This window comes from Tenrec ecaudatus, chromosome 10 (genome assembly GCF_050624435.1).
Source record: "Tenrec ecaudatus isolate mTenEca1 chromosome 10, mTenEca1.hap1, whole genome shotgun sequence".
In the NCBI taxonomy this organism is placed as follows: Eukaryota; Metazoa; Chordata; class Mammalia; order Afrosoricida; family Tenrecidae; genus Tenrec; species Tenrec ecaudatus.
The window spans coordinates 132,846,826-132,866,652 of record NC_134539.1 but is presented as its reverse complement, the minus strand read 5'-3'; positions in this window follow the sequence as shown (position 1 = coordinate 132,866,652).

Sequence of the window (19,827 nt, the reverse complement as noted above, 5' to 3'; positions counted from 1 at the left end):
TTACCTACGAAAGTGACAAACTTTACTCTACCTAGATATCAAGCCCAGAAAAGCACGTAGCTACTCCACTAAGGTAACCAGCACTAGGCCCTAAGGTCCAGGAAGGTTACCCGCCCAAGTGCTCTCCTGGCTTGATCACCTGTAAGTGTTGATGCCTTCGCTCTATAGTTGAGGGTGTTTGAGATACACCCTGTGTGCCTTTGGTAACCCTCTAAAACAGGATAGCTCATAACTTCTAGTGTTATAGATGAGCAAATTGAGACATAAATAAGTTTTGTCAAGTAGAAATACCACAAATGTTCATCGGCTGATGAATGCATGAATGAAACATAGTGAAGTGAAACAAACCAGTCAGAGAAAACCACATTTGTTGTATGATTTCATGACATGAAATGTCCAAAATAGGAAAATCTACAGAAACAATGGGTGCCTAGGGCTGAGAGAAAATGAGTAATTGCTAATGAGTTTGGGATTTCTTTTTTGGGAGGGGGATTTCTTTTGGGGGTGATGAAAAAATTTAAAATTGTGCTGGTGGTTGCTCAACTCTTAATTTACTCAAAACCAGGGAATGTTGTTGCGTGGTGGTGGGTACATCAGAACAAAACCCTACTGGTCCTGCAGGAACAACAAGTGACCAAAAATCTATGGCAAGGAGAGTGGAGGCCAGGTAGGGCTTGACCAAGGGCAGTGTAACCAAGAGGAATTACTGAAACCCAAATGAAGGCTGAACATGATAGTGGGACAAGAGGAAAGTAAAGGGAAATAGATGAAAGAACTAGGAGGCAAAGGGCATTTATAGAGATCTAAATATAGGCATGTACATATGTAAATGTATATATGACCATGGGGAACTTGATCTATGTACATATGTTTATAGGTTTAGTATTAAAGGAAGCAGATGGACATTGGGCCTCTACTCAAGTCCTCCCTCAACACAAGAACACTTTGTTCTAATAATCAGCACTCTGAGATATTCACCTTCCCTACACGATCGCTGAAGACAAATCAGGTGTATAAGCAAATGTGGTAAACAAAGCTGATGGAGCCCAGCTATCAAAAGATACAGCGTTTGGGGTCTTAAAGGCTTGAAAGTAAACAAGCGGCCATCTAGCTGAGCAGCAACAAAGCCCACATGGAAGAAGCACACCAGCCTGTGTGATCATGAGGTATCAGTGGGATCAAGTATCGAGCATCAAAGACCCAGAGCAAAAAAATCATAACATGAATGAGGGGGTAGTATGGAGTGGAGGCCCAAGGCCAATCTGTAAGCAATTGGACATCCCCTTACAGAAAGGTCATGGGGAGAAGACGGACCAGTCAGGGTGCAGTGTTGCACCGATGAAACGTTCAACTTTCATCTGGTTCTTTAATGCTTCCCTACCCCCCCACCCCCACTATCGTGACCCTAATTCTACCTTACAATTGGCTAGACCAGAGCAGGTACATGGGTACAGATAAGAGCTGGAAACGGAATACAGGACAGATAAACCCCTCGGGATCAATATTGAGGGTAGCCATGCCAGGAGGAGAAGGGAAAGGTGGGAGAATGGGGGAACCGAACACAATGATCTACCTATAACCCCCTCCCAGGGGGATGGACAACAGACAAGGGGGTGGGCAGTGACGTTGAACAATGCAAGACATGAAGAAATAATAGTAATTTGTAAATTATCAAGGGTTCATGAGGGAGGGAAGGAAAAAATAAGCTGATACCAAGAAAATGCTTTAAAAACGATGATGGCAACATATGTACAAATGTGTTTGAGACGATGGATGTATGTATAAATTGTGATAACAGTGTGTGAGCCCCCCAAAAAGTTATTTTAAAAAAACACTACTGGTCCTTCGCCATCCTCCAGGTGGTTGTGTTTGGCCTCGTTGTTACAGCAGCCTTGTCAATCCGTGTCATCCAGGGTCCTCTCTCTCGCTGGCTTTACTGAGCATGGTGTCTTTTCCAGGGGTGGAACTAAGAACGTGGTCCAAAGGAGGTGAGACTTGAACCTCACCCCATAGATTCTAAGGAGCATTCTGGCTGTAATTTTGAGAGAAATTTGTTTGTACTTTAAGTGGGTGGATTGCATGTTATGTTAATTTTCTCTCAAACTTAAAAAAATTTTCAAGGTATATTACAAAAATCTTGCTAAAGCTATATGTTGACTCAAGTCCAAATTCAAAGCCAGTTCAACACTATTGAATTCGATGATAAGAATACTATCTCAGTACAATCCATCACCATGACAGTGTTGGGTTGCCTCCCTAACTGGGCCTGGAGGCAGCAGCAACGGAATCAAGATTACCAAGGTCAAGGCAATTCATGAGAGTCCACCACTTGGCCAAAAGCATTAACAGTGTCTTTTTGGAATATTCTGTAGAGATGGATGTACCCAGTACATCTGGGGAAAGCGGCACCCACACACAAATCCCAGGTCTTCACAAGGCACCCAGCCTGTTCTGCTTGATGTTACTAGTTTCTCCCAATAGAAATAAAGAATGTGACACACTGGGCGGGGAGCTAATTTATTGTTTACTTGGTCAGTCAACATTTATTGAGCACCCACAGTGTGCAAAGCTAGTGGCAGGCCTGAATTTAGGAAACCAGAAGACAAGTTCTTCCCCTGAGAGAGCCACAAGATTAACTGAAGGCGTTCCCTCGACTCCCTGCGAATCCCCTGACTGCTGTGCAGGAGGGCCTCTGGTTTCAGATTGGTTCTAGTCTGAAGGGGAAGATAGCTCGAAACCCAGAACACAAGGTAAGCATGTGTCCTCAGGGGGGCCGTTCCTGGAAAGGGACGTGCTTAGGTCAGTGCAGAGGAGGAAAACCTTCAAGAAAGTGGATCGACACGATGACTGCAACGAGGGCGCCAGCAGAGCAGTGTGTGTCAGGCCGCGCAGTCTCCTCCGTCAGAGCGAAGATGCCAGGAGCCAGAACCGACGGGACAGCACCCAGCAGCAGCTCACTTTGCAAATTGAGGGACTGCGGTGTGGATGTGTGATCAGAGTCCTAGTTAATGATGCCCGATGGGAGTGTTTCGGACAGACTGGCAGAGAAGAATGAAATTTGTATCCTGGGGAGTTCTGCAAAAGGAGGACCCAGCATTCATCAGACTTCAACAACAACAACAAATCGCTCCCTTGTCCTGAAAGACGACAGTCTGGTTGAGTAAAACAGTTCATTTGAGGGGCATGGGCAGTGGGACAAGGTGAAGGTAAAGGAACTAGGAGTGTCTCAGAGAATTCCAGGCTTTTAAGACTCCACACTGAGGCTGGAGCGCTGGCTAGCAATAGACAACTGCCCTTACCATCACTCGCCCTGCTTCCCGCTGCCTCTGATGCCAAGATTTCTTTCGCGGTTAACTGCCTTTCTCTGCCTCCTGAACCACATGTCAAATGGCTCTGGGCTTTAAGACTGCAGTGGTCCAGCTCGTGCTCCCCAGGGGGTCGGCTCTCTCACGGACAGCGATGCTCACTGGTGGTGAGGATCCGAGCGCACAGGGAGAGGAAGCCCACAAAGGAGAGAGCGAAACCTTCCTGACAAGATAGCAAATAGATGCACTAATGCTGTATGCTCCTTATCGAACAGAGGAGAGACAAAATCAAGTAAATAATCACTATTTCGTTTCTATTCATACTTTTCTAGGCAAGAGCTCTTTTTCTGTTTCATTTAATGATAGGTATGTTGTGTGCCTGTCCCGATTTCCAACACAGGCATCCTTAACTAAATCCTCCCTGAGGAACTGCCCCAGAGAGGATTTAGAGAGGCCCCAGAGAGGCCGAGCTCTGGATGGGGGTGCAGCTCTTCTGGGAGACCAGCTGGGGGTGTCGAAGACGACTGAATTCAGGGCTTTTTCTGTCACTTCATGCCATGGAAGCTGCTCAGCTGTGACTTGCGCAAGCACCCAGCCCTTTGCACTGGGTCAATCAATAGCTTACCTCCGTTGTCACCCTCACTATCTGCTCCCGGAGATGGTGTTCTCTGCCCTACCCCCTCCCATCCCTCCTAGTCTCTGCCAAAGAGGACCTCTTCAAGCCTCCCAAGGCAGGGGTGTGCTCTGCATCTCAATGGCTTTTGGGCGCTTGTGCACTTCTCCCTTTTAAATCCTCTAACCTTTGCGCCCTTCCATTGCAGAAAGGAAGGGGACCCCTACCATCTTGACTTTTCACGAGTTGCCAGCTGAGAAGAGTCCTGGACACACAGGTGCCTGGCAAATGCCTATCTTAATGCACAATCAAGTCCCTGCCAGTCCTGTGCTTTTAATCATTAGAGGTTAGCTCCCCAACATCTGCCCATAGGTCCCTTCTCTGTGGCCCAGCGCACATTCCGATCTGATGTCCTGCTTGCTACTCTGTTCTCTGACTTGGGTATCCGTCAGGATTCCTATTCCCTTGAATAATAAGATAGCTGGAGGAAGAGAAAAGTAATGCAACAATGTGACAAACCCCACAGAAACCCCTGGAAATGATTGTTTCCAATAGCTGTGCTCTTTCTCCGCACCAGTACCTGGAAAAGGCAGCCAGCTGCATTTCTTTTCATGGGTGTTTGTCTGTCCCTTTTCTCAGCTCCCCTAGAACAAAGACAGACCCTTCTCACCCTCAGTGCAAATCTCTGGCCCAGGACCCATCCTGTCCTATGACAGTTAAGTCCAACAAGTGTGCATTGAGTGCTATTCCAAGTCAGTGCCGTTACTACCCCCTTTGTAGCTGAGGGCAGCAGGGCTCTGCAAGGGTAAGGCTGGAATGCAGGTCACACGGCTACAGAAGGTCAGGCTGGACCTACATTTAGGCTTGGGCAGCTGTCGAGCAATGGGAGGGGTGAAGAGGGAGCCTAAGACGGACGTCCTCTCTGCAGTAAAGTTCACAGTCCAGGAAATTCCCTGCATGTGACACTGACTCCTCAACCTTCTGGGAGACAAGAATTTCTTGGGCAGCGCTTCCTTCACCCCTTGCCACCCTTCCCACTGAGATGACCTGGTGCTTCCTTTGCGGCAGCAGCGCTTCACAAACTGTCACCTTAGGACCAATTCCCATTTCCCTAGAGCCAGAGTAGAACTTTGCTCCACAAGGTTTTCAATGACTGATGTGGGGGAGGGAGCAGATTGCCAGATCTTCCTTCCAAAGACCTTCTTAAGTGAACTCGAACCTACAATCTTTCCTTTAGCAGCCTAGCATTTGCACCTCCTGAAGAGGCCCATCCTAGCCCGTCCCCCACCACTGGGGACCCAACCCTGCTGCCTGTTCTAACTCTGACTCCCTTCTTTCAATCACTGCTTTCAGTTTGCCTCCCTCTCCGCTAAAGAGCAGCAACTTTAATGCGAGGCTGTCATGTGGAACCCTGGGGAGGTCAGGGTAGGGATTTGGGGAGGTACCTTTGAAAGATAGAGGAGCCCTGGTAGTGAAGTGGTTATGAAAGAGGGCTGCTAATAGAAAGGTCAGAAGGTCAAAGCCACTGGCGGCTCCTCCAGAGAAAGATGTGCCTTACTACTGTAAAGAGTTATAGTCTGGGAAACTCACTGGGCAGTTCGACCCAGTGCTACAGTCACCAGTGAGTTTGGTTTTGTGGTTCTAAAATGAGAGCCCTAATGAGATGCGGGAAACTGCTCTAAATGGAGGCCTTAGAAATGCAGGGGTTCCATCTTCTGGTTATAAAACAAAAGCAAGGCCCAACAGAAGGTCTCAAAGGGCAATGTTTATACCTGTCCGTCCCTGAGTCCTGTGGACTAGGCTCCAGCACCAGAAAGTGCCTCCCCGAGATGAGAGCTCTCGGGAAGACACTGGGGAGCTCTAACTTCACCCCGTTCCTGGGAAATTCTTCCTGTAGCCAACCACGACCCTGTTACCGCATCCTGAACACGGTTTCCGTGGTGGTTCTCCAGCTGTTCTATAACATCGCCTTTTCATTTGGATTAAATAATAGGTTCTAAGCACTTACATTATAAGTATTTGGTCATTTACATCCCAATAAATACCAGAACTTAATATATGAATAATTAATAAAGAACAGTATCAATAATATACCCATTTTCCATATAGGCAATGGGTCTTAGTAAATTATCCAAAGTCTAACCACAACAGAGTTGGGATTTGAATTCAGGCAGGCCAATTTCAGAGTTCATTTTTCTAATTGCTAATGCACTGTGTCTCATTATAGTTTTTCCTTCGTCCAAATGGGACATTTCCATTTCCATAAGCCTGTCCTCATCATTCCCACATCTTGGCTTTCAATTCTCCTTTTTTGAGAGAGAAAGCCTAGAACTGGTGGCAAAGACCTTGGATAGAATTGGACCTGCAAGCAGAACCACGGAAAGTTTTCTTATCGCCACTTAGGTCAATTTCTGATGTGGCACAAACCCTGTCCCTAGAGCTCAGCGTCTCCCTAACTAAATGGGCCCAGTGATAGCTTTCAGGAAGCCTCTGGGCAGATCAGTGCTCCTCCTTACCAGGAAAAAGGAACCCTATGTTAGGCAGATGTATTTGCTAATTAAAAAACACTTTGAGTGGAGAGCAAATGCCTTGAGAATGATTGGGGCAGGGAATGTGTGGATGTGCTTTATACAATTGATGTATGTATATGTATGGATTGTGATAAGAGTTGTATGAGTCCCTAATAAAATGTAAAAAAAGAAAAGAGAAAAAAATTATTAGGGCAAAGACTGTACAGATGTGCTTTATACAATTGATGTATGTATATGTATGAACTGTGATAAGAATTGTATGAGCCCCTAATAAATTATTAAAATTAATTTAAAAAAACACTTTGATAAAAATGCTTAAAAATTTTTTAAATTAAAAGATCATTTTATTGGGGGCTCTTACAACTCATTACAATCCCATACATCAATTGAATCAAGCATATTTATACAGATGTTGCCATCATTCTTTTCTAGACATTTAGTTTCTATTGAGCCCTTGATATCAGCTCCTCTTTTTTTTCCCTCCACCCACCCTTGTGACCCCTTGATAGATTATAAATTATTATTTTCATATCTTACACCTACTGCTGTCTCCCTTCTCCCATGGCTCCTGTTGTACTTCCCCCTGGAGGGGGTGGTGTGTGGCTATGAGTCTGATTATTGTGATCAGTTGCCCTTCCTCCCCTCCCCTCCCCTGCTTCCCTTCTGGTATAGCTATTCCTGTTCCTGGATTCTGTGTTGTAAAATGCTTTTTTTTTTTTTTTAAACAATTTATTGGGGCTCATACAATTCTTTTCACAGTTCATACATATACATACATCAATTGTATAAAGCACATCTGTACAGTCTTTGCCCTAATCATCTTTTTCTTTTTTTCTTTTACATTTTATTAGGGACTCATACAACTCTTATCACCATCCATACATATACTTACATCAATTGTATAAAGCACATCCATACATTCCCTGCCCCAATCATTCTCAAGGCATTTGCTCTCCACTTAAGCCCCTTGCATCAGGTCCTCTTTTTTTCCCCTCCCTCCCCATTCCCCCCTCCCTCATGTGCCCTTGGTAATTTATACATCGTTATTTTGTCATATCTTGCCCTATCCGGAGTCTCCCTTCCCCCCTTCTCTGCCGTCCATCTCCCAGGGAAGAGGTCACATGTGGATCCTTGTAATCAGTTCCCCCTTTCCAACCCACTCACCCTCCACTCTCCCAGCATCGTCCCTCACACCCTTGGTCCTGAAGGTATCATCCACCCTGGATTCCCTGTACCTCCAGCCCTCATATGTACCAGTGTACAGCCTCTGTCCTATCCAGCCCTGCAAGGTAGAATTCGGATCATGGTAGTTGGGGGGAGGAAGCATCCAGGATCTGGGGGAAAGCTGTGTTCTTCATCGATACTACCTCACACCCTAATTGACCCATCTCCTCTCCTAAACTCCTCTATGAGGGGATCTCCATTGGCCGACACTTGGGCCTTGGGTCTCCACTCTGCACTTCCCCCTTCATTTAATATGATACATATATATACATATATATATACACATACATGCACACACATATCTTTTTTTTTTGCATGATGCCTTATACCTGGTCCCTTGGGCACGGTGCCCGGCTATCAAAAGAGATAGTGTCTGGGGTCTTAAAGGCTTGAAGGTGAACAAGCGGCCATCTAGCTCAGAAGCAAATAAGCCCACATGGAAGAAGCACACCGGCCAGTGCGATCACGAGGTAAAATGCTTTTTAAAGAGCAGATGCTTGGGGAGCTATGCTGTTTAGCTCGGGCCTCAGGATGGCATCCCTGCTGGGGAAGCAGCAGAGAAAGCACAGTGACTGCCTCCTACAGATGGATTCTCCTTCATGTAGCATCTCACTCATCCATCGATTCTGACGCTTAGCGAGGGGCCGAGTGGAACTGCCCGCGCAGGGTTTTAAGTAGGGAGCCTCATCTTTTCCCCATTAAGCAGCTGGTGGTTTTGAACTGCTGGCCTAGTGGTTAGCAGCCCAACATGAAACCCACTATGCTGCCGGAGCTCCTCACAGACCACAGTGTTCCCTCCCCCACTGCTTTTGTCGCTGGTCCAGAGTTCTGGGAGCCCCATTTCTTTTCCCTTCACAGCAGACAGAGTAGCAGATGAGCACGACTGAGAAGAGCCCTCTACTCTGAGGCCAGGCTGCCTGGTGACGACCTTGCACAAACACGCTTCTTTAGGCCTCAGTTTCCCCATTTGTAAAAGGGCAATGATAATGATAAACTCAGCCAGATGAGCTAAAGTCTTTAAAATATTCAGAAAGTGTCTGACACATTATCCACCCTCACTCCATTTTCCACACTGCCACTTAAATTGAAATTCAAAAGACCATGTGGAAAGGGTGTGATCCAGTGATTAAGGGCATGGAGTCTGAAGTCAGACAGTCTTGGCCTTGAGTCCTTTTAACAAGTCATCAACCTCTCTGACCCTCAGGTTCCTTAAGTGAAAAACAAACCTAATAGCCCCTAGCCTCGTGGAGTTGTGGGCTGAGGATTGGGCTACTTCTGGCAAGGCTGGTAGTTCAAAGCCACCAGAGGAGAAAAAGTCTGACTGGGTTTGGTTTGGTTCATCATGGTTACAGAGCCGATACTGGTATAGATGAAGGACTTAACACAGTGCCTGGCTTAAGTAAGCACGTAACACCTGATCTTTCTGATTACTAATCATTAATTCTCACTCTCCTCACATGTAAATACCCCTCACAGGGCAATACCCCCCAATCTAGAAGGCTTGGTAGAGATGCGGTCTAGTTCCCCTTCTCGCCTGCTGCCTGCGAGATACCATCTCACCTGGGAGGACCCAGTGGAAATGCTGCCTCATCCCAGAAGCCTGCATGGGCCCACCCTCAGCCCTCCTGCACCTGTGCTGTAGAGCACCTGACCACTACTGCCTCCAATTCCAAGCCGGTTCGGTTCTCGTCTCATGTCCACTCCACCGGCTAAGCCAGGAATCCCCAAGGGACAGCGCCTCTCCTGCAGTAAATGTCTTCATTGATTAAGGGTCTCGTGTAAATGAGCTGCCGTCCTCCTCCATCACACTGTGAGGTCCACAGAGACGGTGCTGCAGATCACCTGTGCGAGCCACTGACCGTTGTCTTCCTGGGCTTGGCCTCAGGACCTCAGCAGGATGAAGGGGAGCTGGACTTGCAGCCTCTGCTGGTGATCTGGGGTTCCCTGTAGCCTTCCACACCTCCTTTCCTCCTAGAACCTTTGCAAGAGCATCAGGTACCCTCGACACTTGAGAAAACACCAAAACATGAAAGGAAAAAAAAAATATATTAAAACTTTAAAATGCACGCCCATGAAATGTAGTTTATACATAACTACAAGCTTGGTGGTGTTATATTTGATTGGATGATAAGAGGTTTTTTTTTTCAGCTATTAAATGTCTATGAATTTCCATCTGGTGTTTTATTGTTGTGTTCATTTTGAAGCCAGTAACTTTTTTCCAGGTTTCAATCATCTGTGGGTACTAAGCCTACGTGTCTGTGGGAAGGGGCAGCACCGCCTACATTAGCTTGCTTAGGTTCCCTGCTTCAGAGCCTGCCAACTTTAGGCCTTGATCTAAAGTAAGCCCACTCTATCCATCTCCCTGGCCTGTCTGAGGAAGAAGACCCTGAGCAGAGTGGTGGAGAAGCCAAGTGTGGTGTGATACCGCCCTCTAGAGATTGCTATGGGAAAGTGCATATGGGAATCAACCACCCCACCACCACCACCACCCACCCCCACCCCCACCCGCCTTCTTTCTGCCCCACCTCTCACTCACGCACATTTATTGAATGCCTTCCACCATATTACCAGCTACCACATAGGTGCTCTGAGAACAAGGGGCAAATTCAGAAGAGTAAAATACAACCCTGGGAGAAAGTGGATTAAGAGGGGGTGCCTCCCCCACAAACGGAATTTTTTTCAAAGCTCTGTATTTAAAATTTTTTATTGACTTTTTAAAAAAGATTTTATTGGGGGCTCTTACAGCTCTTATAACAATCCATACACCAATTGTATATGTTATTATCATTTTCTAAATATTTACTTTCTATTTGAGCCCTTAGTATCAGCTCCTTTTTTTCCCTCTCTCCCACCCTTGGACCCTTGATAATTATAGATTATTATTTGCATATCTTACACCAACTTCTGTCTCTCTTCATTCAGGTTTCTTTTGTTCATCGGTGTGTGTGTGTGGGGGGATTATTTCATTTGTTTTATGAAACACCTGATCACCTTCAAAATACTTCCCATTACACTTAACACATTTGTCAAATCTGCTCTTTCATTCTTGGAAACAGTTTTCAAATTTCTCTGTTTGGATGGCTGACAGCACCTCCCTCATTTTTTTTCCTTCCCCTCTTCTATGTCGTCAAATTGCTCTCTTTTTAATGTCCCTCTTCATTACAGGAAACAAAAAGAAGTCTCACGGAGTGAGGTCAGGTGAGAAAGGCGCATGGGGCAAGAGAGGCAGGCTGTTTTTTTGCCCAATACTGGCTCACCGGGATGGCTGCATGAGCAGGTACATTGTCGTGGTAGCAAAACCAGTCCCTGGTCTGCCACAAATCAGGCCTTTATTAGTCACACAATGTTAAGCAGCATTTTCTAAATGCTTTTCTAAATAGAAAGCTTGATTAACAGTCTGACCTGGTAGAACAAACTCCAAGTGCACTATTGCCCTTACATCAAAAAAAACAAACCCAGACGAGTGCCTTTCTGTCTGCCACCGGCACCACCCATACCCCACCCTAGCCCGCATCCCAGCGCCTCCCCGGCCGCACCTTGTTCACTCTGAGTAGCGGGGCTCCTGCGGTCTCCCTCTATCCGCCATCCTGATCCTCTACCGGGACCTCATCGGCCGTGATGAGACCTTCTCCAACATCTACAAGATCCGGGAGATGCAGGCAGACGGGCTGTGCCTGGAGGGGCAGGGAAGATGGACTGTAGGACAGATCACATCGAAGACTCGCTCATCGGTGGCAATGCCTCGGCTGACGGCCCCGGGGGCGATGGAACAGGAAGCCCGGTGGTCACCGGTTTGATGTTGTCAGGAGCCGTCCCTGGAGGAAGCCAGCTTCCCCATGGACACGGACAAGAAGCACAGCGGGGACCACGCGACATCAATCAAAGGCAAACTCGCAGAACAGACACCAGAAAGGGTACAGCCTTCTACGACGGGGCTGCAGAACCCATCAGGCACATCCTTCTGGGTGAGAACCCGAATCCAGAGGGCCTGGTTGCTCTGCTGGACCACCGTGAGGATGGCGTGACCTGGTATACGATCCTCCTTCAGGATGGCTGAGGGATGGAGACATGTTAACGCAGCGGGCAACTCACGATCCTAACCAGCCTCCCCTCCTACCCGGGTGCCGCTCATCCACACGACACCCGGACTCAGACAACGAAACTACGTCATCTTGAGCTCGTCATTTACTTTTGACCTAGATTTATTTGGAGTGGAGGCTTTTTTGTTGTTGGTTTCAAAGGGGCAAAAAAAAAAAACCCATGTCATGTGGGTGGTCTAAAAATAAAATGCATTTAAACTCATTTGGGGAAAAAAACAAATGAGCATCGGTTTTGGGGCCCCTCATGCATGACAGTGCGCTGTGGGAACTGTGATAGGGGAGCTGAAACAAAATGTTCATGAACTCTAACCTGATTCATAATTTAACAATTTTCTTTTAAAAAATCATTTTATTGGGGCTCATACTACTCTTACCATAATACATACATACATAAATTGTATAAAGCACATTTGTACATTAATTACCCTCATCGTTCTCAAAGCATTTGCTCTCCACCTAAGTCCCTGGCATCAGCTCAAATTAATTTTCTTTGATGTGTACGACTTGTTGAATGCAAACCTCATAGTCTGCTCTAATTTGCAATTAAAGCTTTAAATAAAATACCTTGTCTTCTAGAGGTGCCCCTGGACAGGAAACCTGTAATTACTGTTGAGCAAATGCCTACCACGATACGTGCAGGGTTTTATAAGAACACAGAGAATGGGGTCACAGAGTGTGACATTGAAGCTGGGCCCGAAGGATGCGTAAAGGCAATGCCCTGTAGCAGTGCGGTCTTATTGGGGCACCATGAGAGGCAGGGTGTCGCTGAGCTTGCCGTGTACAGCAGGAACGGGAGAACCACGTGGAGAGGCAGGTCAGGCCAGATGCTGAGGCGCCGATGAGCTGTCTGAAACAGAACAGAACACCACCTGCAGGTGCGCCATCCTCAGCCGTGTCCTTGCTATGACTGGGCCCAGCATGGCCGCCACTGTGCTCCATTTCCCTACAGGTGTGCTCTTTTTCGCTGACCCTCTACTTTACCAGGACTGATGCATCCTGATAAGATGCCCAAGGTACGCGAGAAGCCTTGCCAGCCTTGCTTCTCGGGAACACTGGGTGCGCTTCTTTCAGCACCCAGGCAGTTCATGCTGCGTTCCATGCTCTCTACCAACGCCTCAAGGCCGCAAGGCATCGACTCTCCTTCGGTCTTTCTTCGTTCTCCGGATTTCCCACACGTAGGAGGGAGGCCATTTTAAAAAGAGACCTGCCATGAGTCAGGCATACCATTACCCCTCAAAGGGAGCACCTTTGCGTTTGCACATTTCCTAGAGGTCTTTTACAGCAGATTGGCCTAATGCAATATGTCATTTGATTTCTAATTTTTAATGAAATACATTTATTGGGGGCTCTTGCATCTCTTATCACCATCCATATATCCATCCATTGTGTTGAGTACATTTGTACATTTGTTGCCATCATCATTTTCCAAGCATTTTCTTTCTACTCGAGCCCTTGGTATCAGCTCGTCATTTTCCCCTCCTTCCCCGGCTCCCCCCTCTGTGGACCCTTGGTAAGTTATAGATTATTATTTTCATATCTTACATCGTCCTCTGTCACCCTTCACCCACTTTTCTGTTGTTCTGCCCCCTTTGTCATTTGATCTCTTGACGGCTGCTTCCATGGAGATAAGATTGGGGGGCCACGTGAAATGAAATCCGGCTGCAGCTTCCACCCTCTCTCAGTGGACCCCGTTGCTGTTTGCTTGCTGTTTGCTTGCCGCGTTGGGAGGAGTTTTGTTTGCGTGGTTGTGCACTTTGTACTGAAGTCTGTAGTCTTTGATCCTCACCAGTAAGAGCTTCCAGCAAGCAAAGTTGTGTCATCTGTGTATGGAAAGTTGTTCATGCGCCTTCCTCCAACACACACACACACACACACACACACACACATGCTGGCAGTCTTTGCTATGCAGCAATGAGGTGCTTGTTTAAGCTCTTCCCTATTGTTTTCTTATGGAATTTGGTCTACATGCCCCTGAGGCCAAAGCATTATTGATTTCATAGCAAAACAGGGCATCTAGCAAAAGGGGCACGTTATCTGACAACCATCCAATGGATGCAAAGTAGAAAACAATGGGGGAGGGGGAGGCTGGTTCGAGCGCAGGTCAAGATGTTCGCCTGCAGTGGTGCTGCATGGCAGCGCCCAGGTGCTGATTCTCCATATCTCCCTCACACTCAAAAATTAAGTTAGCACATCGATTAGGTGATAAATCCTAGCAGTTGCAAGAAGATATCGATTCACTCATTCAACAGATATTTATTGAGCACCCACTCTAGCCAGATACTGTTTTAAGCACAGTGAGCAAAATAGGCCAAACTCCCTGCGTTCAGGGATTTACATGATAGGATGGACGAAGATAATAATCATGAACATAACATACATGTCAGAAGGTGCCAGGTACGATTGAGGGAAAGCGGAGCAGGGTCAGAAGTTTGGGGAGAATGGAGAAGTGGTGATTACTGTCCTATACAGGGGCCTTGGGGCAGCTGCTAAAAAATATGAGACCCGCGTATAAGCGCCTGGGAGTGAGCCATATAAACAGGGAAAGGGCAAGAGGCCAAGGAGCAATGAGAGCAAGTCATCAACGATGTAAGGATCTGACTCCGAGTCACTGAGGAGTCATGGCAGGATTCTGAGCCGGAGTGGCACGGTGTTCTCAGAGCGGAGAAGGACCACGGCCTCCCGGACTGCAGCTGGACCAGAAGGGAGAACATCTAGGGAACCGGAGATCTCTGCAGTCATCCAGGTGAGATCACAAAGGGGCGGTGGCACGGAGGGGCTGGAGAAGTGGGCAGATTCTCAAGCCATATTGAAGGTAGAACCAGCATCGTTTCTTACCAAGAGACGTCCCCAAACCAAATCCACTGCATTGGTCATTTTGAGACTGAAACAACCGGATGCTTAGCCCAGATCATCAAGTATCTCCCGCTGAGCCCCTCTGCTGGACAGATGTGAAATTGCCTCCCCTTCACCATCGGCAGGGGGGGAGGGTGTGGGGGGGGAGTGGGAAGAGTCATATCATCCTGAATGAGGGGATCACATGATGCGGACCCAATGCCCATCTGTAGACAGCTGGACATCCCTTGCAGAGGGGGTAGTGGGGAGATGAGTCACTCAGGGTTCAGTGTAGCAATAATGAAACTCACAACCTTCCTCTAGTTCTTAAACGCTTCCTCCCCCACAACTCTCATGATCCCAATTCTACGTTGCAAATCTGGTTAGACCAGAGGATGCACAGCCGTGCAGATGGGATCTGGAAACACAGGGAATCTAGGTCAGATGAACCCCTCAGGACCAAGGGTGAGAGTGGCGATACTGGGAGGGAAGGGGTGTAGAAAGGGGGGACATCTCAGAGATCTACATATAACCTTCTCTCTGGGGGATGGCAACAGGAAATTGGTGAAGGGAGACGCCAGGCAGTGTAAGATAAGATCAAATAATAATTTATAAATTATTAAGGGAGAGGGGAGGGAGGGGGAGGGGTAAAAAGGAAAACTGAGGAGCTGATTCCAGGAACCCAAGCGGAAAGCGAACTTTGAGAATGATGAGGGCAACGAATGTATAAGCGTGCTTTACACAATGGATGGATGTATGGATTGTGATAAGAGTCTCAATAAAATGATTTTTAAAAAAAGATTTCACCAACATTTCTTTGGCCGCAGTTGAAGAAAGGACCCCGAGTGGCGCTGCGGGGTATGCCTTAGGCTGCTAACAGCTCAAGGCAAGCAGTCCAACTACGGCTGCAGTTACGGGGAGAGGGAGGTGGCTCGTGTGGGGAGCTGAAACTTACTCCTGTAGAGTTACAGCCTCCAAAACCCTCTATAAGGCTGCTATGAATGAGAAGATTGAAGGATTGGGAACGACCCAGTGCTCAGCCCCAGAGGGAGGAGCGTGGACAGTCAGCAGTTTGAAACCACCTCCTGCTCCTTGGGAGAAAGATGAGGCTTTCTGCTTCCGGAAAGTCAACCCTTCTCCACCCCTCCTCCCACCCCACCCCACCCCAAGCTCAGGGGGACTAACAACAGAAATATGGGTTGAAGGGAGACCGCGGATTATGTAAGATAGGAAAATAATAATAATTTAGAATGTATCAAGGGGTCACCAGAGTGGGGGGGGGGAAGGAAAGAAAATGGAGCTCCTAGCAAGGGCTCAAGTAGAAAGAAAATGGTTTGAAACGATGATGGCAACATGTGTACAAATGTGCTTGATACAATGGATGGATTGTTATAGAGCTGTAGGGGTCCCCAATGAAATTATTTTTTAAAAGTATCCACTTAAAAAACAAAAGAGTTATTGTTCCAGAAATCCACAAGGGCAGTGCTACCCTGTCCTCTAGGGTCGCAGAAGTCAGAAACGGCTGGTGGCAGTTGGTTTGGTTTGGGTTTATCATTGAGGAATGCAGCAAAGGTGGAGGACTGATATTTAAAGGCAAATTCGTGCAGGGTCTCACTAGTGACGCCCCAGCCCCCTTGACTCAACATCCATTCCCTGAGACTAAGATCCTTAACTGAGGGGAGTTGGGGTCGATAAGCAGTTCCTACCGATGCCCAGCTCCCAAGTTGCACCAGGTTCCGGAATGACTAGCCTTATCAAAGGAAGGTAAGATTCCTGCTTTGAGCCTTTCTGCACAAATTGCCCACAAACGACACGATCACACTGCCAAGATTTTGTGGGAATTGCAGCACCAGGAAGAAAAGAAGAAAAAAAAAGACACACAAACGTCTGAGAGTGTCTTCAGCCAATGTCACAAGGAAACTAAGTTCCAAGTCCACGTACAAAGGATATCAGGGATGGTAGGAAGTGGACTACTTAACCTGCACAAGTTGTAACAAGAGCCTTACCTGGTGCTCTTCTAGAGCAGGCCTGGCAGATGGCTGCTATCCAAGGGCAGCCCTCCTGGCAAGTCACGTCTCAGGCACCTTTGCTGACAAAGGCACCCCTTCAATCGCCCCAAAATGGCGAGCACAGTGATGCCTGTGGGATGTGCTGGGTCTACGGACTCCACGGCACCTCACAACAACAACCATCGACCTGAACAACTTCACGCAAGGAGACTAGCACAGCCCTGGGACCGATGCACAAACACGGCACTTTCCTACCGGCTTTTCCTTTTATTTTTTTAAATCATTGCATGGGGCCTCTTACAGCGCTTATAACATGCCAAACATCATGGAGGGAGGGTGAAAAGGAGGAATCATTACAGGGACCCACATTCAAGCTCCTCCCTGGGGGCCGGACAACAGAAAAGTGGGAGAAGGGAGATGTCAGACAGGGCAAGATATGACAAAATAATAATTTATAAATTATCAAGGGCTCATGAGGGAGAAGGGAGCGGGGAGGGAGGGGGGGAAAAAGAGGACCTGATGCCAAGGGCTTAAGTGGAGAGCAAATGCTTTGAAAATGATGAGGGCAATGAATGTACACATGCGCTTTACACAATTGATGTATGTATGGATTGTGATATGAGTTGTATGAGCTCCTGATAAAACATTTTTTAAAAAGAATAAAGATACCAGGAGGACAAGGGAAAGGTGGGGGAGAAAGGGGAAACTGATCACAAGGATCAACATACAACCCCTGCCCATGGGGACAAACAACAGAAAAGTGGGTGAAGGGTAACAAGACAATGTAAGATATGAAAATAATAATCTATAAATTATCAAGTGTTCACAATGGTGGGAGGGAGGGGGCGAAATGAGGAGCTGCTACCAAGGGCTCAAATAGAACAAAAATGCTTTGAAAATGATGATGGCAACAAAGGTACAAGTGTGCTTGACACGATGGATGAATGTATGGATAGTGATGAGATGTAAGAACCCCAATTAAAGTATTTTTTAAAAAGAAAAGAAAAAATCAATGCATCAATCAAATTAGAAGACCTTATCTTGGTCAGCGAAATTCTGAGCTGAGAAATTTTTTAAGCATAAGCTAAATTAAGGAGTTGAGCTGGTGCTTGGAAGGGCTTGGTGCAGAGCCAATGACTGGGAGCCTCCCAATGGACATCGCAGACAAAAGGGAATGTAATGAATCCAGATGCTGGAGAGGATGTGGCGCTGTGCCTGCATAAAGAAACAAAGTGTCCATGAACCTCTCCTAACTTCCTGAGCAATCAGATCTCTTACTGTAAGCAAGGAAGCCCCCGGGCGCACAGGGAGATGGCAAGGTGATGTGGATTCAGTATGAAACAGAAAGACATGGGTCTGGCCTCTCGCTTCACAAGGGGGGAGGAAGATCACTAGGCTGAGCGTGAGCATCAACTGCCCAAGGCGGATTCCCATGAGGTTAGGTCAGACATGCCTCTACCCTCCAGCCACCCCTCCCAGCATTCTTTGCGTCTCAGCTGGATTTGATAACTCCAAGACAGTACTCATACTTATGGGTTTATTGAGGTAGTGGTACCGGGTTACACATGCTCAGGACACAGTCATTCAGAAGACACAGCCTCTTAGATACGCTCAGTCAGTTCTCTCTGGTCTTTGGCCTCTCGGCCGTATGGCTTGCTGGCCTCTGCCCTGCTCATGCGGTGTTACAGAGCCCTTTTTAGGGGTGCTAACAACTGCCTAAAGGGCATGCCATTTTGCCACAAGCCTCAGCCCGAAGGCACTCAGCTCTAGCCCCATGGGTCAGCACACATGGGCCCCCCCAGCCCCCAAGTGCCTGCAGACACCCCACTGCAGCCTCCCGCCCAAAGGCTCTCAGCTTCACTTGCTCTGTGGACCGGGAAGTTCTCCAGTGTCTCACGCTCTTGATTGTGGTTCTGCCCGCTCCACGTGCCACGGCTGTCTCCTAGATCAAGGAGGCTGCATGTACAGGATCTCAGGGTCCAAAGGACACGCGCCGCTCCTGGCTCTTCTCCCTCGCTGGCGGTAATGAGATCACCCCTCCCTGTTTCTGGGATGACCCAGCAGAATGGCCATCACAACTAATCCCTATTAACAAGCACTCACAACCGAGTCCTATGGGTGTCTTCCCGCCCCTTTTCTTACCCAGCCTCATCTCGGTCCCTTGGAGAGATTGATCTTAAATCATTCACTGCACTGCACTTGGTAAAGCTGGGCCTGAACTAGAAGATTATGTATTTGAGGGGAAGTGGCTCATGCCATTGCCTCTGAGCGATTTTTCCTTTGGGAAGGAGATGAGTTGTGGCTGTAGTTGAAAAGTTTGAGCCATGCTGGATGGGATCATTTAGGGAGAAGGGTGTGTGTGTTTGAGTGTGTGTGTGTATGTGGTGTCTGTGAGAGTGTGTGTGTGTGTGTGTGTTTTGGTGTGTTTGTGTGTATGTCAGTGTCTGTGTGTGTGACTGTGTGTGTGTGAGAGAGTGTGTGTGTGTGTGTGGTGTCTGTGTGTCTCGGTGTGTTTGTGTGTATGTCAGTGTCTGTGTATGTGACTGTGTGTGTGCGTGTGTGTCTGTGTGAGTGTGTGTGTCTCAGTGTGTTTGTGTGTATGTCAGTGTCTGTATGTGTGGCTGTGTGTGTGTGCGTGCGTGTGTGTGAGAGAGTGTGTGTGTGTGTGTGTGAGAGAGAGTGTGTGTGTGTGAGAGAGTGTGTGTGCATGTGTGTGTGAGAGAGAGTGTGTGTTTGTGCGTGTGTGTGAGAAAGCGAGAGTGTGTATGTGAGAGTGTGTGTGTGTGTGTGAGAGAGTGTGTGTGTGAGAGAGTGTGTGTGCATGTGTGTGTGAGAGAGAGAGTGTGTGTTTGTGCGTGTGTGTGAGAAAGCGAGAGTGTGTATGTGAGAGAGTGTGTGTGTGTGTGTGTGAGAGAGAGTGTGTGTGCGTGCGTGTGTGTGAGAAAGAGAGAGTGTGTGTGTGTGCGTATGTGTGTGTGAGAGTGTGTGTATGTGCATGTGTGTGTGTGAGAGAGAGAGTGTGTGTGTGAGAGAGAGAGTGGGTGTGTGTGTGAGAGAGAGTGTGTGTGTGAGAGTGTGTGTGTGTGCATGTGTGTGTGAGTGTGTGTGTGTGTGCATGTGTGTGTGAGTGTGTGTGTGCGTGTGTGTGAGAGAGTGTGTGAGAGAGTGTGTGTGTGTGTGAGAGAGTGTGTGTGTGCGTGCGTGTGAGAGAGT